At 43.9% G+C, this 22,189-nt stretch overlaps 1 long non-coding RNA gene across 4 annotated transcripts in view; it reads right to left on the bottom strand.

Annotated features, from left to right (window-relative positions):
* Window positions 1-22,189, bottom strand: part of LOC101903056 (uncharacterized) — a 197,437-nt gene that overhangs the window by 4,970 nt on the left and 170,278 nt on the right. The window contains exon 4 of one of the 4 annotated variants that reach the window (XR_009496866.1): window positions 19,511-19,681. The exons of 2 other annotated variants lie outside the window; for them this stretch is intronic. This is a non-coding gene — a long non-coding RNA (uncharacterized lncRNA). Of the gene's footprint in view, window positions 1-1,713; window positions 1,836-19,510; window positions 19,682-22,189 lie in introns of all 4 variants that reach the window. One more of the 4 variants, XR_009496867.1, reaches the window with a different exon arrangement.

The following is a 22,189-nucleotide window of genomic DNA, read 5'->3' as shown; positions in this document are numbered from 1 at the left end:
AGGAAACCAGTGCTGAATATTCACTGGAAAGACTGATGTTGTATCTGAAACTCCAATACTTTGGCCACCTGATGCGAAGAACTAACTCATTTAAAAAGACCCTGATGCTGGGAAAAATTGAAGGCAGGAGGAGAAGGGGATGACAGAAGATGAGATGGTTGGATGGCATCAGACTCAACGGACATGAGTTTGAGTAAACTCCGGGAGTTGGTGATAGACAGGGAGGCCTGGCGTGCAGCAATCCATGGGGTTGCAAAGAGTCGGACATGACTGAGCAACTGAACTGAATTGATGAATATGTATATACTATGATACTATGGATAGAATCATGCTGCTGCTGCTAAGTCGCTTCAGTCGTGTCCAACTCTATGCGACCCCATAGATGGCAGCCCATGAGGCTCCCCCGTCCCTGGGATTCTCCAGGCAAGAATACTGGAGTGGGTTGCCATTTCCTTCTCCAATGCATGAAAGTGAAAAGTGAAAGTGAAGTTGCTCAGTCGTGTCCCGACTCTTAGTGACCCCATGGACTGTGGCCTACCGGGCTCCTCTGCCCATGGGATTTTCCAGGCAAGAGTACTGGAGTGGGGTGCCATCGCCTTCTCCGGGATAGTATCATACTATGTGTATATATGTCAATCCTGATTAAAATTTCATTTTGAAATGACCGAGAGCATAAAACCACCAACTGAGAAAGGAAACCCTTCTGATGAGGATGACAAAGGTGGTCGGTTTTCCTCTGACCATTAATTCTCTAGGTGGAACATTGACGAGACTGATATATTTTGATGATTTGTTTTGTACAAACCACACTTTCCAAACATCATGAAGCTGGGAAGCCGCTGTGCCACAGTGCACTGCTGCAGTGGCAGACGGCCAGAGGCTAGGGTTTCCCACCAAGTCAGACTTGCAATAATCTCATTAGTTTGGAATGTATCTTATTTTTTAAATTGACTCTCCCGTTCCTCTGCCCTTGGTTCATCCAAGAAGGTATTATTTGAACTAAGTAGCAAGAAGCATTTGTCTGAAATTAACATATTTGAAAGCACTAAGCTGAAAAATGAGACAGGAACCAGCTCCACAGATGCTTAAAATTTCAGGTCCAAAGGAGTGGAAAAATCTCCTATCATTGATGTAAATTTACCTTATGCTTTCAATCTACCCAAACCATTAGATTGCCATTTCCCTTTCTCTTCCAACAGCAGCTGTGCATACAGCCACTTTTGTATGTTGGGCTTCCCAGCTGGCTCAGTGGTAAGGAATCCGTCTGCCAATGCAAGAGATGCAATAGAAATGCATTCGATCCCTGGATTGGGAAGCTTCCCTGGAGTAGGAAATGGCAACCTGTTCCAGTATTCTTGCCTGTAAAATTCCATGGACAGAGGAGCCTAGCAGGCTCACACACACTTTTGTATGTTGGTGCTGTGGAAACAGCATATTATGTGGGCCTTTCATTAACTAACCCTGAGAAGTGATTTCCAAATAGCTTTGAGCTCAACATTGCTAGTGTGTGTGTTAGTCACTCAGTCATGTCTCTTTGTGACCCCATGGAGTGTAGCCCACGAGGTTCCTCTGTCCTTGGGATTCTCTAGGCATTGCTAATTACTAGAGAGATGCAGATGGCAGGAAGGAAGAAATTAACTCTTCACCCAGCCTGAAGCTTGCCATTTAGGAGAGATTTGAAACATTAATGGCCTTTTTATTTTGTTTCCTCACCTCCTCCCATCTGTGATCTATAAAAAAACCTGGCTTCCAGACCCTGATAAATTGGTCATTTTGAGACATGAGTAGACATTTTCTTGATCAGCCAACTCTCTGAATAAAGTCATTTTCCTTGCCTAAAAAAAAAAAAAAAAAAAGCTATAATGAGATATAACCTCATATCAGTCAGAATGACCATCATTAAAAAGGCCACAAATAACAAATGCTGGAGAGGGTGTAGAGGAAAGGGAACTCTCCTACACTGTTGGTGGGAATATAAGTTGCTGCAGCCACTATGGAGAACAGTATGGAGGTTCCTCAGAAAACTAAACCTAGAGTTACCATGTGATCCAGCAATCCCATTCCTGGGCATATATTCAGACAAAACTATAATTCAAAAAGATCCATGCACCCCTGTGTTCATAACAGCACCATTCACAATAGCTGAAACAAGCTAATGTCCACAGACAGATGAATGGATAAAGAAAATGTGGTACACATACACAGTGGAATACTACCCAATCATAAAAAAGAATGAAATAATGCCATTTCAGCAACATGGGTGCAACTAAATATTCTCTTACTAAGTGAAGTAAGTCAGAAAGAGAAAGACAAATATCATATCACTTGTATGTGGACTCTGAACTATGACACAAATCAATGTACCTATGAAACAGAATTACAGACATAGAGAACAGACTAGTGTGGGCAAGGAGTAAGGGGTTGGGGGATGGATGGAGTGGGAGGTGAGGGTTAGCAGATATAAGCTTTTACATACATAGGATGGATAAACCATAAAGTCTTCTGTATAGCACAGGGAACTATATTCAACATCCTATGATAAAGCATGGGGCTTCCCAGGTAGCACTAGGGGTAAAGAACCTGCCTGCCAAGGCAAGAGACATAAGAGATATGGGTTTGATCCTTGAGCCAGGAAGATCCCCTGGAGAAGAGCCTGGCAACCCACTCCAGTATTCTGGCCTGGAGAATCCAGGACAGAGGAGCCTGGCAGGCTATGGTCCATAGGGTTGCAAAGAGTCAGACACAACTGAAGTGACTAGGCCATGATAAACCATAATGGAGAATATAAAGAAAAGAACGAACATATATATATTTATATATATTTACACATGTTCTGGCTGAAAAAAAATTTTCTATCACTCTTGCCATTTGGAATCAAAACCAACTGGGGAATGTCTAGAAGGAGAGCTTTTGCTGTGCACAGCTTTTGCGGGTAGGGCAAGTTGCTGGGGTGTGGATCACAGATGGGGAGTGGGATGGTCACATGATTTCAAGACAGCTTAGACTACTCAGAACTTCTTAACTTTTAGAGGCAGCATAGACAGGGACCAAAGAAAAGCAGGGAGTTTGTGTGGACTGTATCACAATCCATGGTTTGGGGCCTCTTGAATTTCTCTTTTTCTACTAAAGAAATGAGTGCATTGCCTTGTTTGGCCCTGGAACACTGGTCTTGCTCACAGCCTTGCTATGAAGTTCTTCCTTCCAGGGTCTATCTCTGTTCAAATCTTGGTTCTATATTTTGCTTTATTGTTTATGTTTTTTAATTCAACTTCCTGGTCTAAACTCTGTGAAGTTCAACTTCAGCCAATTACACTTGTAATGCTTTCTAAATTAAGTACTGGCAGTCCCCAAAGTACAAACACCAAATTTATGAATATCCCTTACACCAAAAGAGCTGCCCCTTCTTGCTTGTGGGTAGTGTTATCAGAACCACCAGAGAGAATTCCTGTTCCCTGTGAAGTTTTGGCAGCAGGAGGAGAGTTCCTCCCAGCTAGATTTTTGAGTTCAACTAATTTCCCATACAAACTATCGCACATGGTGGTCCAGCTCCCAGACCAGCCTAGAAAAACGGCCCACTTAATCCATAATGTAGCTGAAAAAGAGTGAAAGAAACACAGCTGATAAAAGATGTTCTTGCTCCTGTGTACTTGTTCATTTCCATGAGGGTGACATTTACACAGCCACATGTATGGGAAAATGTTTGCCCCAGGTTCCAAAAACTGATTTACAAACAAACTCTTGGAAGAAAATAATCTGATCTAAATTTGGAACTTCCTAGATTAGCTCTAGTTTTCAGCACATATTTTTCCTTTTGTTTGCATAAGGCATCTGGGGACGGGCTTACAGAGACTGCCTCTGCAGGCAAACCCAAACTGTAAGAGGGGCACCTGTCTGGAGTCAGTCACCCAGGTGTTCAGGGGCCAAGGAAAAAGGGAGTCTCCGTGATTCAGAAAAGAGTTTTGGTTTCAACTTGGACTGGATTTTCTGGATTACTTGAAAATACTGTCACCACTCAGCCTGTGTAGAACTCACATCAGACAGATTCTGTTATGTAAATTCTGCCTTTATACCTTCTCAATCATCTGGTTTGTTGTAAATATGAGTTTTCCTAAAAAAAAACAAAAAACAAATAGTACAAAATCCTCACTACCTAATTGATTCATCAGAAAGTAGTTCTCCATAGTCAGATGGAATTAATGTACATTGGTTGGATATACCCAGAATGCTTTGCTCCTGTTGTCAGTGACCAGATGAGAACATGAACTCAGGACCTTTCTTCTGGTGGATTCGCCTGAAGGACAGAGGTGTTTCTTGAGTCTAATTAACTGCAACTGAAAAGATTTCCCAGTGAACATTGCTCTCAGGACACGGCTAGGCTTCTGGGCCGGGTACTCTGAGGGTTCTTGCTTTCTATGCCAACTCACTAGATAGTCAAGGTGTGCCTGCCACTGCCACTGTGGATCTTTTGTTCGCCAGGGCTTGTAAGTGGTATTTTATTTTAGCAATAATGACTGGTAGAGACGGTATTCCCTGATATTTAATGACCAACTGGAGGAACTGTGGGCCTGAGGCAATGCATATAATATGCTATTAAACTCTGAAATTTAAAAATGTAAAGAAAAAAAAAATTACCTTCTTAGGCATGTTACCATGGATACTAAATACTGTTTATAGTTTTAGCCTTTTCCTAGAGGTTGAAGTCTAGTTGGGAGACCAATAAGGAAGAAGAACTTCAGACTCAATTTCCACACACTTTATAATGTTTGACATTACCTAGTTAGTGTAAATTTCTTCAAGAAGGCACATATCACCCCCAAAATAGGATGTGTAGTGTGTGATACAAATTGCCATAATAAGTATTCATATTTTATTGAGCAGTTTGGAAACCAGTATTTAAAATCAGCTAACCTTGTAAAGAATCACATTCTGTTTCCCCAGAATGGCAGTAACTTTCTTATGAATCCTTTTCCCCCCAAGAATGAACCATTTTTCAGTCTTCAAATTGCATGCACATATTTTATGCATTAGTCCCAGAAACACTTTTTTGGTTGGATCTATTATTATAGTGCATAACTCAGAGAGTAACATTTAAGCATGAAGGAGAAAATACGCAAAGAAGCTGATACTCTACAAATTACATGGCAGCTATTTGTTCTATATTTTTTCAAATCCTGGAATACTTTCTAAGTCTTAAGGAAAGATGGGACAGAATTAAATCAATTTCACAACACTGCAGAAGGGCTGGCCCAGATTAATGCCTCTGACACCTCATTATCTATCCTAGGGATAAAGGTACTCAGGAAAATTTAGAGATTTAGTTTTATCTACAACTCCAAACTTTCTCCCACAAATATTTTTTCCACAGCTATTAGCAAGATTTATCTGCTTTTATTCTTCTTTATCCTATCATAGGAGAAGGAAATGGCAACCCACTCCAGTATTCTTGCCTGGAGAATCCCAGGGACAGAGGAGGCTGGTGGGCTGCTGTCTATGGGGTCCCACAGGGTCAGACATGACTGAATCGACTTAGCAGCAGCATTCTATCATAATCAAGTATTTATCAAATGCTTAATATAGGAATATCATTCATTCTTCCATTCATTCATTTATCTCATTTATTTATCATGAGTCAAATCACAAAAGCCTGCAAATGAAAAAACCAAGTTCCCCCTTGGAGAAGTCCGTCTGCTAAGGAGTCAGGCGTATAAGTTACAGTTGACGTTAAAGCAACACAGGTTTGAACTGTGCAGGTTCACTTATCTGCATGTTTTTTTCAATACATACTAGAGTACTGGAGATTTGGGACAGTTTTCCAGAGGACTGACATTTACTTTAGATGTGAACTGTAAAGCACTATACATAATTACAAAGTTGCTATTATTAGTTTCGTTAACTATAGGCATATACAGATGGGTAAATTCTTCTCTTTCTTATTTTCCTTTTTGGCTGTGCTACGTGCCATACTGGATCTTAGTTTCCCAGCTGGGGATCAAACCCATGCCCCCTGCATTAGAAGTGTGGCGTCTTAACCATTGGACTTCCAAGGAAGTCCCTGATAGATAAATTCTCAGACTAAAACTCAGTCGGAAATCAAATATAAAAGTCTGATAGTGGTTATAAAGCCTATTTTAATACACTTCCCCTTCAGAAATCCCTCCAAATATTCGTATCTATTGTCATTGTTTGGAGCGGGAAATGGCAGCCCACTCCAGTATTCTTGTTGGGAAATCCCACGGACAGAGGGATTACCACGTGTTAGTATGTCCAAACATAAGTTCATTCACGTGTCTGGCATACATTGTCACATGTGTGCATCCTCTACGAGTGGTTGTGCTTTTATGTACTTTACTGTACAGAGTACAGTAGTGCAGGGTCTTTATTTCAAGCCCAAGATGTCTGGAAGCAAGCCTAAAAGCAGCAGTGATGTAGCTGGTACTGCTAAGAAGTGCCAAGTGACAATGATGGAAACAAAAGTGAACATAATTGAGAGAGTGCCGAGGGGCGAAACGCTGGTAGGCGTAGCTCGTTCTTGTAACATGAATCCTTCAACCATCGGCAGGATTCTAAAGAATAAGGACAAGACAGTGGAACAGACGACGTCTGCTGTGCCAATGATGTCGACAATAATATCACAGAAGCAGGGAAAAGTGGATGGAGGAGATGGAAAACCATCTCAGTGTGTAGATGCAGGATCAGCATCAGTGTTGAGTCCTGTTCAGCTTAGTGATGGTTCAAGAGAGCTGAAAGCTTTTATGAAAGCTTGAAGAAGAAACATGGCAAACACTGTTAGACTTACGAACAAATTGAACTTATGATCGCACTCTCAGAATGGAACTCATTCGTATGTAGGAGACTTAACTGTACTGCAGAAGTTTACTATTATTTTCAACAGCAGCCTTTTCAATGGTATAGTCAAAGGGAAAGGGCAAATGTGCTCGAAAGAAAGAGGAAAAGTACTAATGCAAGGATGTTGGCATCCAAACACACACAGATGAGGGCTGGGTTCAATATTCCCAGAGATCACCTCCCCAGGCACAGGCTAAATCAATTGTGAGGGAGACAGGCTAATCTAATTGAGGAAGCACAGGGCCCAGCAGCAGTGAGCTCTGACTCAGGCTCTGACAGGACCTGGGCTAAATCACTCCCCTGGACTACTCTGTTCTGGTCTCTTCTGCCTGGTCCACCCACCTCTGCAGCCCCCACGATGGCAGAAGAATGGCACACATGTCAGAGCCTTCAAAGCTGGGGAGCATGATGGGGTTTGCTCTTACAGTCCTCCTAACCAGAGATGTTTAGAACTGATAGAATCATGCAAACCAGGAAGAGCAGAGCTGGGAATGGCAGGAAGGTGGGGGCCACTAGGCCCAGGGGCAATGTCAGTATCCACAGATGACTCAGCCCTCATGCTCCTTCCAGTAAAAGATCTGAGAAGCTTGACATCAAGTGGAAAAGCTGGATCACTTACCGCAGAGGGAGCATCTGAAAAGAGGGAAAGTTCTCAGTTCTTTACTCAAGTCCAAAGAAGAGACGTGCCCAACGTCCAAGGCATCCTCCTCTGAACTGGCCCAGGGACGAGGCCATTCAGGCTCATGACACCTGTCAGCAGTCCTCTTGTGTGCACTGATGAGACTCAGGTTTGATTCCTAGAGAAGGAAATGGCAACCCACTCCAGTATTCTTACCTGGGGAATCCAATCCCATGGACAGAGGAGCTTGGCGGGCTACAGTCCATGGGGTCACAAAGAGTTGTACACAACTGAGCACACACATAATCACTGCTGAGTTTACAAACTTGTTGGAGAAGTTTTCTGAACCACTTAGCTCAATAACTTGGTCATGAAAGAACTTGGAGGGGCTTCCCTGGTGTTCAGCGGTAAAAAGAATCCACCTGCCAATGCAGGAGGCGTGGGTTGGATCCCTGGTCCAGAAAGGTCCCACATGCCACAGAGTAACTAAGCCTGCGTGCCACAGCTACTGGGCCAGTGCACTAGAGCCTGCGTGCCACAATTACAGAAGCCCGATCACCCTAGAATCTGTGCTCCAGAACAAGAGAAGCCACTGCAATGAGAAGCCGGAGCACGGCACCTAGACAGTAGCCCCTGTTCGCTGCAACTAGAGAAAAGCCGGTGCAGCAAGGAGGACCCAGCACAGCCATAAATAAATAAATTAAAAAAAATTTTTAAATGAATTTGGAGGAGCTACTTTGTTCTTTTCCCAAAGGATCCAAGACGGGATGAGACGTTTCTTTCTGATGAGATGAGAGCTGAACTTGAAGGGATGAAAAAGAAAAACATGCCCTGCTGATTTGTCCAGGCATTCAGACCTAAGTGGACACGTGTGCAAACAGACGGCAGGTTGGGGACACCAATTCTACCTTTTCTGATCAGCCCTGAGTCCCCTCAAACCTCGACAGAGTTCATGGAGCTGCTATTGGGTGAATATGGAGTCAGAAATCAAGAAAATATTTATAGAGTTTGATAAAAACTGAATGTTTTTAAGTTTCTGCAACTGTCCACCGTATACAAGTCTTGGCATGTATCTGCCTTATTGTACATCTGCCTTATTGGCATGGTTCAGTTTTAAGAACTGATCGAGCTGACATACAAGCCATGCATGCAAAGCAGGCACAAAACTTTGGGATTTCAGATGCAAATATATGAATCCACAAATGTCCTAAAGTTTCTGACTTTATCAGTATCAGAACTCTAGGGAACGTTTGCATTAACTTAGCTCTGCGAAAATGCATTCTGTTTTTTATGAAATGGCTAAAATCCAAACTGAGAATTGAAACCAGGGTTGGAAATCTGGCATTTGAATTCAGATGTGCCCAGACTGAAAGTATTTAGGAATTGTCAAAAAGAGTTCCCTTTGCTCCTTATATGTATATTTTAATCAAAATCCATTGACGGCTAAAAAGAAAAAGTCAATTGACAACTAACAAGAGGTTTATAATACTATGGTATTAATAAGATGAAGTACTTTTTATAGCCCAAGTTTTTCATTCATTGACCTCACCAGTCTACAAATACAAATGATCTCATCTGGTCATGACCCCAGTTTTACGGGCTGTTGTAGGTCATGTTCCCAGGGAAGTAGTTGATTAAGGACTACTCTTGGGATCAATACTTTAGATGGGAGAGGGGGAAGCAAGATTAGAGAGAGAAGTGGAGATGCGGTCCAGTCAGCAGCCAACCCACGTGGAGCTCTGACATGGGGCAGCCTTTTAGAGTTGTCCCAAGTTAGGGTAAGAGGCCCACTCAAGGCAGGTTGTCCCTAGAAGGAGGTGTGATATTCAGATCCTCAGGCAGATTTCTTTAGCTGAGGCAAACCCCAGAGGCTAACAGCTGAGGGCCACCATCCAACGGCCCTCTCAGCAGCTGGGGAAAAAAGGAATGCATTTATCCGTAAGTGCTTATGCTCTAATGTTCAAAGATTTGCGCCCCCACCCCTCCACCACAAACTTAGTCCCCTGAATTTCTGGCTTAATCAATTCTGAGCCTCATGTGGCTCAGAGACACTTCAGGACAGACTCTAGAAGCTTTAGCAGAGAAGTAAGGTATGGGTAAGAGGCAAGGGCCTGTTAGGTTGCCCCCACAGGAAGCTGCTCACAGCCTGCATCAGTAGCCATAATAAAGGACAAGAGATGCCCAAAGGCACTGAGATGGTACCCAAGAGGTACTCCACGACTAAAACTGAATGCTTCTTTAAGAGCATCTTCTTAGTAGAAAGACAAATACCATATGATATCACTTATATGTGAATCTAAAATACAGTACAAATGAACCTATCTACAAAACAGAAACATAATCATAGGCATAGAGAACAGACTTATAGTTGCCAGAGGGGAGTGGGTGTCGGGGAGGGAAAGATTGGGGGTTGGGATTAGCAGATGCCAAGTACTGTGTCAATTTAGAGAGAATGGATAAAAAACAAGGCCCTGTATAGCACAGGGAACTATATTCAATCTGCTGTGGTAAATGATAACAGGAAAGAATATGAAAAGCATCAGATCAGATCAGATCAGTCGCTCAGTCGTGTCCTACTCCTTGCGACTCCATGAATCGCAGCACGCCAGGCCTCCCTGTCCATCACCAACTCCTGGAGTTCACTCAGACTCACGTCCATCAAGTCAGTGATGCCATCCAGCCATCTCATCCTCTCTCGTCCCCTTCTCCTCCTGCCCCGAATCCCTCCCAGCATCAGAGTCTTTTCCAATGAGTCAACTCTTCGCATGAGGTGGCCAAAGTACTGGAGTTTCAGCTTTAGCATCATTCCTTCCAAAGAAATCCCAGGGCTGATCTCCTTCAGAATGGACTGCTTGGATCTCCTTGCAGTCCAAGGGACTCTCAAGAGTCTTCTCCAACACCACACTTCAAAAGCATCAATTCTTTGGCGCTCAGCCTTCTTCACAGTCCAGCTCTCACATCCATACATGACCACAGGAAAAACCATAGCCTTGACTAGACGAACCTTTGTTGGCAAAGTAATGTCTCTGCCTTTGAATATGCTATCGAGGTTGATCACGACTTTCCTTCCAAGAAGTAAGTGTCTTTTAATTTCATGGCTGCAGTCACCATCTGCAGTGATTTTGGAGCCCAGAAAAATAAAGTCTGACACTGTTTCCACTGTTTTCCCATCTATTTCCCATGAAGTGATGGGACTGGACGCGATGATCTTTTGTTTTCTGAATGTTGAGCTTTAAGCCAACTTTTTCACTCTCCACTTTCATTTTCATCAAGAGGCTTTTTAGTTCCTCTTCACTTTCTGCCATAAGGGTGGTGTCATCTGCACAGCTGAGATTATTGATATTTCTCCCGGCAATCTTGATTCCAGCTTGTGTTTCTTCCAGTCCAGCGTTTCTCATGATGTACTCTGCATATAAGTTAAATAAACAGGGTGACAATATACAGCCTTGACGTACTCCTTTTCCTATTTGGAACCAGTCTGTTGTTCCATGGCCAGTTCTTACTGTTGCTTCCTGACCTGCATACAAATTTCTCAAGAGGCAGGTCAGGTGGTCTGGTATTCCCATCTCTTTCACAATTTTCCACAGTTTATGGTAATCCACACAGTCAAAGGCTTTGGCATAGTCAATACAGCAGAAATAGATGTTTTTCTGGAACTCTCTTGCTTTTTTCATGATCCAGCAGATGTTGGCAATTTGATCTCTGGTTCCTCTGCCTTTTCTAAAACCAGCTTGAACATCAGGAAGTTCGTGGTTCACATATTGCTGAAGCCTGGCTTGGAGAATTTTGAGCATTACTTTACTAGCGTGTGAGATGAGTGCAATTGTGCGGTAGTTTGAGCATTCTTCAGCATTGCCTTTCTATATATATACTTTTATACATATATAAGGGAGTAGAAGGGGACGACAGAGGATGAGATGGTTGGATGGCATCACCGACTCGATGGACATGAGTTTGAGCAAGCTCTGGGAGTTGGTGATGGACAGGGAGGCCTGGCGTGCTGCAGTCCATGGGGTCGCAAAAAGTCAGACACGACTGGGCAACTGAACTGAAATGATACATATATACATATAAGGTCCTTCTGTCTTTCACAAGGAATTAGATTCAATCTCCTATAATAAGCCATAATGGAAAAGAATATGAAAAAGTGTACATATATATATATATATATATGTCACTGCTGTACTGCAAAAGTTAAATCAACTATACTTCAATGAATTTTTTTTAAAAAGAGCATCTTCTTAAAATCTTTTAATCTTTATCAGTGTGATGATGATGTGATGATACATAAGCCACACAAGGTTCTAGGCACTGAGATTCTATCTATGCACAGAGACAACATTTGAAAAAGTATGTCGTTTGTTTCCTGTTTCAAAGTACGATGCTTTCATGAATGCATCAGAGATTACATCTGAAAACAGACTTACTCCAAACATCTAGTCTAACAAGCTCCACCCAAGTCAATGTCCTTTGCAGAAAATAAATAATTGAAGGAGTGAAACTGTTCATATTACATATATGGATAAGAAACCATTTCTACACTCATTTTCGGAGTACCTCTGAATTTCCAGAAGCAGCCTTCTTTGAGGCTGGCTGGTGTAAGTGCAATTTCTAAACAATGTGAATTTTTTTCACTGTCTTCTTACCTACAGCCCCTGAAAATGTTTCTTCTCTGGGAATCCAGTACTGATTTTTTTTTTTTTTTTTTTCCCATGGTCAAATTAAGCTGCAACAAACAATGCAAGATCCCATTTACTTTTTGTTGTAAGTAGGTCGCTATTGTTTAAGATAGTGTGGTCTTCTGGATCACAACTCTGATGCAGAGGAACTTAGCACTTGGCTACTAAATCAGAAAATGGACTGTGGGCAAAATGTCTGAATCTCGATAGACAGCTACTCTGCTTCTCTCTTTGAGAATAAAGGGAGATGGAATCACAACTAAATTTACTAAGTGGGAGAGCTCTGTAAATGCTGGTAAAGAACTGGAATCCTGCTGTAGACCACAGGGAACTATACTCAATAGTTTGTAATAACTTCTAAAGGAAAAGAATCCAAAAAACAATATATATGTGTGTATATATATGTAACTGAATCACTTTGCTGTAGACTTGAAACTTCCCTTGTTGCTCAACTGGTAAAGAATCTGCCTACAATGTGGGAGAACTGCATTCGATCCCTGGGTTGGGAAGATCCCCTGGAGAAGGGAAAGGCTACCCACTCCAGTATTCTGGCCTGGAGAATTCCATAGACTGTATAGTCCATAGGGTCACAAACAGTCGGACATGACTGAGCAATTTTCACTTTCACTTGAAACTAACATAACATTGTAAATTAACTATGCTGCTAAGTCGCTTTAGTTGTGCCCGACCCTGTGCGACCCCATAGACGGCAGCCCACCAGTCTCCGCCGTCCCTGGGATCCTCCAGGCAAGAACACTGGAGTGGGTTGCCATTTCCTTCTCCATCGCTCGAAAGTGAAGTTGCTCAGTCGCGACCGACTCACAGCGACCCCATGGAATGCAGCCCACCAGGCTCCTCCATCCATGGGATTTTCTAGGAAAGAGTACTGGAGTGGCTTGCCAATCAACTATACTTCAGTACAAAAATTTTAAATCTCAAAAAAATGAAAAATAAAAGAATTGGAATCCTTCTGGAGGGAAGAGCAATCAATGATGAAGGTCCAAAAGGTGTCCCTTGAGTTCCAAAGGCAGCGGCAAAGAAAATCTCCTCTCCCAGGACTTAGTCCCCTGTGACTCGCTCTACTGACACACGACTTACGGAGTTATGTTAACCTATTAGAGGTTGGATATTCAACATTTAATTAATCAACTATTAGCATTTAAGTCAAACTTTGGCCTATCATGAGAATTCTTAATATAGTTGACTCTTGGACAATCAGGGGTTTAGGGGCCCCACCCTTCCATGTTGAAGGTCAATAGTTGACCTTCCATGAAAATCCACATATAATTTATAGTCTACCCTGCCTGTCTTCAGTTCCTCTGTACCCACGGCTCAGCATCTGAGGGTCAACCAATGCACTGACCATGCAATACTGAACTTACTGAAAAAAATCTGCATATAAGTGGACCCTCGCAGTTCAAACTCATGTTGTTCAAAGGCCAACTGTACACACAAGAATTTTTAAAAGTATAACAGTACATACTATTATCTTTCATTACAAAGTGCCTGAAGCACAGAGAGGCTAAGGAAGGCCTCCAAAGTCACACAGCTAAGAAGTAGCAGACTTTTTATGGTAGAGTCTAAGCCAGGCAGCACCAGTCACCAGAGCCTGACTCTTTAATCTGTATCCTTGATTCTCTCCTTATCATCAAAAAACAAGGAAAGGATTTGTCACAGGATATAACAAAGAGGCCAAGATAAGGGAACTGACCTTGATGAGGACAAGTTAATCCTGTTCATCTCTCCCCAAGGCCCGTCCTCCCAGGACACAGGAGGAGATGGGGGAAACAGCAGCAAAGTTACCATTTCACTCCATCCACACTCCCAGCTCTGAAGTGTTACTAGATATTTCTGGTTTGAACACAACCTACGAGACCAGTTGAGGCTCTAAAATCCTTGCAGTTCAGAAACCTGTTGGCCAGGGGTCAACAACTCTCTTCAGACTTATTTCATGATGGCCTCACGATGATGTTGCAGAAACAGTTTTGAAATTAGCAAGCTGAAGAAGACCACAAAATAATAAATTCTATACCCCAGTCACTCTCGTCTTGGTGGTTCCCCTGGGGGTACCCGGAGTGGAGCAGCTGCAGCCTGTCCCCACATCCAAAACAGAAACTCTGGGACTTCCCTAGTGGTCTAGTGGTTAAGAGTCCACCTGCCAATCCAGGGGACATGGGTTCGATCCCTGGTCCAGGAAGATGCCACATGCCTCCAGGCGACTAAGCCTGTGCATCACAACTAACGAGTCCTCGCTCTGGAGCCCGCCATATGCAACTGCTGAGCACTTGCGCCCTAGTGTCTGTGCTCTGCAACAAGAGAAGCCACCACAATGAGAATGCATGCACACTGAAACTAGTGAGTAGCCCCCGCTTGCAGCAACTAGAGAAAGTTGGAGACCAACAACGAAGACCCAGGCAGCCAAAAATAAATAAATAAAAATACTAAAGTTTTTTTTTTTTTTTTTTTTTAAAAAGAAACTTCAGGAACAAGTTTCTCATTAACTTAAGGAAAGTCTGATTATTCATTAGCCCACCAAATATTTAGGGAACACTGGGCTGGGTATGGAGACTCTGCCTATGAATAAAAGGCCAGTTTCTGCCTCAAGAAGCTTACAGTTGAATTAGGATGATGAACTTTGCCCAACTGGACCTGCCATGAATATGAAAACAAAACAAAAAAAAGTGCCAGGTACGGCAGATCACTTAACAAGAAAACCTTATCTTAGGTGCCACCGAAGTGACATTTCACCCGAGGCCTAAAAACTGACCAGGAGGTAAACACACCTGGAAGGAATCCGCAGAGGGAACTGTGTCAGCCACAGAGCTTCTCCCAGTAAACTACCTGCCCTCCCACATCTGTTTAGACCCCTTCCCTCTCCAGAAGCTAAGCTTTAGGGATCCCCTATTCCTGTCAATAGCACTCGTCACCCAGAATCCTGGTTGGCTGTTTTCCTGTGCACAGTCCCCCAGCAGAATGGCTGCACCTTGAAGCCTGGGAGTCATGTTTCTTTACTTCCCAGATCTAGTCAACTGCCTGGTCCCCAGTTCACAGGGACACTCCATCAAATGTTTGTGGAAGGAAGAAAAGCAGGGAAGACAGCAGGAGGGAGGAACAACGAACTAACACCTCCCTTCGTCCACACTTTATTCTCCACAATGTCCTGCGCCTGAAGCGTGCTAAGTCGCTTAAGTTGTGTTGTACTCTTTGCAACACTATGGACAGTAGCCCACCAGGTTTCTCTGTCCATAGGATTCTCCAGACAAGAATACTGGAGTGGGTTGCCATGCCTTCCTCCAGGGGATCTTCCTGACGTAGGGATTGAACCCGTGTCTCTTCTGTCTTCTGCATTGGCAGCCGGGTTCTCTACCATTAGCACCACTTGGGAAGTCCCACAATGCCCTGCTGCTGCTGCTGCTGCTAAGTCGCTTCAGTCATGTCCGACTCTGTGAGACCCCATAGACGGCAGCCCACCAGGCTCCTGTCCCTGGGATTCTCCAGGCAAGAACACTGAGTGGGTTGCCATTTCCTTCTCCAATGCATGAAAGTGAAAAGTGAAAGTGAAGTTGCTCAGTCGTGTCCGACTCTTAGCGACCTCATGGACTGCAGCCTACCAGGCTCCTCTGTCCATGGGATTTTCCAGGCAAGAGTACTGGAATGGGTTGCCATTTCCTTCTCCCTGGTTTTTGTCAAATAACAAAGGACAGCAGTTACACTCAAACGTCATAAGGACCACACCCGCACCCCTCTGCACGCTAAAGTCGAAATATTTGCAGGAGGCGGAGGAGACGACGACGAATAAGACTTCAGCGTTTCTGTGTTCAGGGGGTTTATGATCAAGCGGTGGAAACACAACAGAAATGCAATTCTTTCATCCTTCCATCTTTTCGCCCAAACATAGAGCAGAAAAGGCAGGACGAGTTTGGGTGTCAACCATCCAGGCTAGAGTCTGGCCTTACCCGCAGACCGCTGGCTCTACAACTGTGGGTCCGGAGCCCCGCACGAGGAATGCCTGCCTCTGCTCGCTACAAACTTTCCCGCGCATTCACTGGTTCTTCCCAGCCAGGGATGAGGCGGACGGTTAAACCCATCTGTCCTGAGGGGAGTAGGCGGCGGAGCTGCCCGATCTCCCCTAGCAGGGTGGGATCCCGGTCCAACCCCTCCGCAAACGCAGGACGCACCTGCGTGTCGCAGTCTCTGCGACCCACCCCCCGCCACCCCTTGGCCTGGCCGCCCCTCCCCCGCACGACGTCACCCGGTCACGTGGGTGAGCCCCTCCCCGCCACGCCGGACTCAGCTGCCCCGTTCCGACTGGGGGAAGCAGGGGGCGGGCGGCGCGTCTGCTCGGCCCCTCCCGTTCCCGTTGCACTCCTGGGAGCCCGGGTCTGCGGGGAGTAGGGGGTGGGGGGAGTTGGTGAAATCGGAACCCGGGTTCTGAATGAAGGGGAGCAGATGTCCCTGTGTTGCTGGGAGGCCCGGGTGGCCTGCTGTTCAGACGGCGATCCTCGGGGCGCTGACCTTCCGGGGCCGCAGTCAGTCTCGGTGCAGATGGCCTGCCCGCCCTGCCTGCTCCTCGGCGCGGGGCCCGCGGCAGCCGGCGGGTCGGGGGCCGGAGGGAGCCGTCTGCGTGGTTGTGGGGGGCTGGGGGGATAGGTCGGGGAGGGGGCCCGCGGGGCCCCGGGCGGGAGGGCAGGGCCAGCCCCGCGCACAAAGGAGCCCTGGCGGCGGCCCCTCGGAGGACAATGCAGCCCTGGGGCGCGGGGGGCTGCGCCGCGCTCCAGCTGCCTCTTCACAACGAGGCCTGCAAATGTGCCCACTTGATTCTAAATCCTCTTAGGCGCTCGCGGTGTGAACCGGGAAGGGGGTGGCCCTCCAAGCCTTTGCAATCCCAGACCTGGAGCCTGGCGCTCGGCGAGCGGTTTGCACCACGCATGCAAATCGAGTTGGCGTCTTGGAGACGTGGGCAGAGTCTGTTGGGTTACCAGCAAACGCCCCGATACGGCCCTTCAGTGCCACGCGGGGTCCCGAAAAATGTGCAGGGTGTTTCCCCTGGAAAGACTTCCTGTTAAGTGTTCAGAAAAGCCAGCTGAGCTGCGCGTCATTAGTCACCCAGGTATTTACACTGTTTTTCCTATTTCCTTTCTCTCTTGGCCTCTGTGGTCAGTGGTATAAAATTCCTAGGAACTCCCACCTAAACACGAGCTTCCTGTTTATGCCCTCAGTGGCTTTAATGTCTAGCTGTTGAAAGCAGTTGACCAAAGCTCTATGAAACGACTAGCGGAGGTTTGCAGGTGAACAGAGAGACGAGGAAAAAAAAGAACAAAACCAAATGGGTAGGTCAAAGGTTCGGGTTCATTTTTAATCACTTATGTCAGAATCACAGGGGGAAAAGGTAAAAGTGAAGTGTAATTTGATGCCCAAGATCGTGGTTCAGTTTCATTTGGTCCCTGTGTCTACAGGAACTTGTAAAATATGATGGAACCTGTAAAATATGATACCTAAACTAGGAACGTTTTCCTTTCTAGCGGGTTAAAGGCTCCCCGCCTCCTCCCCCCGCAATGTGGCGTGACACTTGTGTTATGAAAGGTTGAAATTCTCACATAAGCTCAGTCTGTGAGCCCCTGTACGTGCCTTGCAGCTCCTAGGGCTGCTTCCTTAAGTGCCTGCAGCAAAATGTTGCATGTCTGTAGCTACCTGAACTGCAGCCTCCCCGACCTGAAAAGAACCTGAAAGGGTGCTTACTCAGCTTTTTTCTGATGTAGAATTCCCTGTAGGACTCCTGGGATGTGAAGAACTACTCCCTGATAGGATCCCTCTGGAATTCCTTACATCAGAAGACAGCATCTTTCCTTGACAATCTGATTTTTTTTAAAAAGAGGTTTTCTATCCATAAAACTGGAATCTGCCTCCACTTATGGAACCATGGAGAATTAATCAAATTTCTATTTCACATGGTATTACCCTTCAGATGTTTGGAGACACTCCCCACACCCTCACCCCCAGTCTTCTCCCAGCTAAACCTGCAGATTCACCAGTCTGTCCCGTGAGTCTGATTCCTGCACCATCCGAGTTATGCAGAGATGCTTCAGTTCACCTGAGTTCCTCTGAAACTGAAAATGGTGTTTCAATCATGCAGAAATTCAGCCTAGGAGGCAGCACTGGAGAAATATGGCTTAAAACCAACAGGGAAAAACAGTCCAACCATGGCCAAGTTATTCAGACAAAAATAAATTCTGGTTTTCCATTTTAGTCTTTTTCTACGCTGAGGCTAGTCATGCCCAGCTCAGTTATGAAGCCCAGGAAAGAAGGAAAAAGCTGTATGGCAGGCTAGCACTGAGCCTTTCATATTCTTGCATTTTATCGTCAAAAAACCCTCTGAGTGGGTACTATTGTTATTCCTCTTTTACTGGCTCCAAGGTCAAAGAATCCACGCAAGGTCACACTGCTAGCAGAGGGCAGAGTGAGGTCTCTAACTTGTGAATTGCACTTCCATTGCTCGAAGCTGCTGCCCTGGAGTCCATCCTGAAAACCGAGGTCCTGGATTGGATGTGTTTTTCTGCGTGTTCTATGACATACAGCTTCAATTCAAGGCCAGTTCGCATACATCCTATTTATACAGCTACAAAAACTTTTGAAATGCAAGTTAAGAACTTTATGGGAGAAGAGTTCTTTTTGGAAGCAAATGAAACAGAAATTCCAAGTGAGAGCCAAAAGTCATCCCAAACATGGTTTTATTCCAATGGCATTACTTAACGGTAAAGTGTTATATTACCCTTGAATTTCCTGCCTGGGCTCAGGGTAGGCCAGGCCCTGGATGCTTTTTTGCATTTATCACAGCAAAGCCGTCGCCCCTTACTCACGCTGGCTCTCCAACGTGTCCGTTACTCAAGAAAAAAGGGAAGAATGTTTCCCATGCACGCGCTGTAATTTTTTTTTTTTTTTTTTCGTGTTGCTCAGTCTGCCAGAACAAAAGTAAAACCACAGAAAGGAGATTTAGATCAGCCTCTTCATCTGCCGGCTGTTATGTTACAGTTTTAGGAGGGGTTGGACATCAAACACTTGAAACTGTCATCCATGCATTCCTTCTTGGAATAAAGCAGCATTGGCGTGGACCCCTGCTACATTATTTTCTACCCCCAAATGTTGGAAACTCTTGCCCTCCAGGAAAATACAGAAGAAAACCCTGAATTAAGGGAGTTAGTTCTGAGAAAGTCTCTTGCGGTCTGTAATAAACTGGCACATAATGACATCTGGCCAGATGGATTCTCCACCTTCACAGAGATGTTGCTTGGATGTTTAGTTTTTCTAATTTGTTGGTTCTTATAAATAGTGCTTGAGAGAACTTTTTTTTAAGTATTTATTTATTTACCTGGCTGCATCAGGTCTTAGTCGAGGCATTCTGGATCTTTCATTGTGGCACACAGACTCTCTTGTTGTAGCATATAGGCTCCAGAGGGCTCAATAGTTGCCTCGAGTGGGCTTAGTTGTTCTGCAGCATGTGGGCTCTTAATTCCTGGACCAGGAATCAAACCGGCGTCCCCTGTATTACAAGGCAGATCCTTAACCACTGCAACACCAGGGAAATCCCTGTTCATTTTCTTCAAACTTAATGGCAACTTAATGCTCTATTCTTTATGCACTTGTTCATGCTGTACCTTCTCTTGATCATGACTTGTGCGTAAGTCAGGTAACCTGGCCTATCTGGTTTATTACCTAGTGTACCTTCAGTAGGTCCTCAAGAAATGCTTTTTGAATGACATCTTTTACATCTTTTGTGCATATATATGTAGCTCTTAATGCAATTTCTCATTCAGATTAATTCTTTGGTCAAATTACTAGAGACAGAAAGAACACAATTGTTTAATAGGTGAAGGGTGTCAATAGGGGAGGAGAAAAAAGTTCTGCAGGTGGATGGTGGTGATGGTGGCCCAACAATGTGAATGTAGTTGATGCTTCTGAACTGTACATTTTAAAGTGGTTACAATGGTAAATTTTATAATATATGTCTTTTACCACAGTAAAAATAAATGAATACTTTGACTTGGAATTCTTGGGCTAAGAGTAAGTATGTATATTTTATTTTATTTATTTTATTTTTTAGTATGTATATTTTAAATTTGGGTGTATATTACTAAACTTTCCTCCAGAAGTTATGCCATTTTGTATGCCAACTACCAGTGCATGCAAAAACCCATTCTGTAGCATGCTAGCAACATTCAGTCTCATTATTCTTTGTATTTGATAGGTAAACATACACACACAAATACACTATAGTTACTTGTGTAACTATGCTTATTAGTAAGGATGGAGTATATTTTCATGTTAGATATTTCTTCTTTGTTTAAAAGCTTATGTGTTCTCTGTGTCTGCCCTGCAAATAGGTTCATGGACACAAAGCGGGAGGAGAGGGTGGGACGAATTGAGACTAGCATTGGCATATTTATATACACTGCTGCTGCTGCTACTCCTAAGTCACTTCAGTCGTGTCCGACTCTGTGCAACCCCATAGACAGCAGCCCACCAGGCTCCCGGTCCCTGAGATTCTCCAGGAAAGAACACTGGAGTGGGTTGCCATGTGTAAAATAGATAGCTAGTGGGAAGCTGCTGTATATAGCACAGGGAGCTCAGCTTGGTGCTCTGTGATGGCCTAGAGGCGTGGGACTGGGTGAGTGGGAGGGGATATATGTATAAGTGTAGCCGATTCACTTTGTTGTACAGCAGAAACTAACACAACGTTATAAAGCAATTATACTCCAATTTAAAGTAAATAAGTAAATAAAATATACCCTTTTGTAGCTTAAAAAAGCTTGTGTGTTTCCTTTCCCATTTTTATTGGGCTATTTGTTTCCTTTTATTGATTTGTAGGAGCTCTGTGTATAGTAAATATATTAACTCTCAATCTGTTATACAGTTTGCAAATATTTTTCCCAGTTCATTATTTCTCTCTTGTAATTTTCTGCTACATGAGATTTAAAATTATGTGCTATATCAATATAATCTTGGGATGGAAAAGTCCCTTGCTCATTCCAAGATTATAAAAATAGTCATAGCTTTTATCCAGTACATTCATGGCTTTGTACTTCTATACTTAAATTTTTGATGCATCTGTATGTTGATGGTAAAGACTAAGGTAAAGATTCAGTTGAGTTTTCCTTTATCTTATCATTTATTCTATCATTATTTATATAATCCATGTTTTCACTGAGTAATTTGAAGTGACATCTTTTGGTTGCAATAAGTAACCATATTCCAAGGTCCATTTCATTGCTCTATGTATCCTGGCACCTAGATATACTGTTTTATTTAAAACAAGCTACAATATATTTAGATGGTTCCTATTGCCATAAATCCTGTACTTGTGATGAGCATTTAAGAATTAACCAATTGTTGGAAAGATTTTATTTTAAAAAAATATTTATTTATTTATTTGGTGGTGTCGAGTCTTAGTTGTGGCATGTAGAATCTTTATTTCAGTCATGCAGGACCTTTTGTTAAAGTGCACAGACTCCCTAGTTGTGGCGTGTGGGCTTCAGTAGTTGCAGGACTCAGGCTCTCTAGCTGTCGCTCATGGGCTCTGCAGTGCCTGGGCTCAGTAGTTGCAGTGGATTCTTAACCACTGGACCACCAGGGAATTCCCAGAAAGAGTTTACATTATGTATAATTGGAAAGGTATAGCCAGAGAGAAAATTTCCTCTCCTGGGAGTCAGCAGAAGATGCCTAGAAGGACGAGTGATGGAAGGAGAGGGCCTGGCTGGGATGACTGGTGCAGTGTCAGGCCTGCCTTATATCTAAATCACGTTACCCAGAGGGATTAATTCAGCTTTCCGTGGTGGACAGAAAGCTGGTGGGCTTTGCCCTTTTGGTATTGAGTTCTGTCTCTGCTACTTCCTAGGTTTACGGTCTTGGATAAGTCACTAAAGCAATCTGCTTATCTCAAGGCAAAGAACAGCTACCAACATGATTGCTGTAAAGGTTAAACAGTACATTTCATTGCACTCTGCAAATAAGATCTAAATATTTATCATCATCATTATTGTTATTACTACAA

Source organism: Bos taurus, chromosome 13 (assembly GCF_002263795.3).
Source record: "Bos taurus isolate L1 Dominette 01449 registration number 42190680 breed Hereford chromosome 13, ARS-UCD2.0, whole genome shotgun sequence".
Classification (NCBI taxonomy): Eukaryota; Metazoa; Chordata; class Mammalia; order Artiodactyla; family Bovidae; genus Bos; species Bos taurus.
Note: the sequence above shows the minus strand (reverse complement) of the source record. Positions and strands in the feature narration are given on the sequence as shown.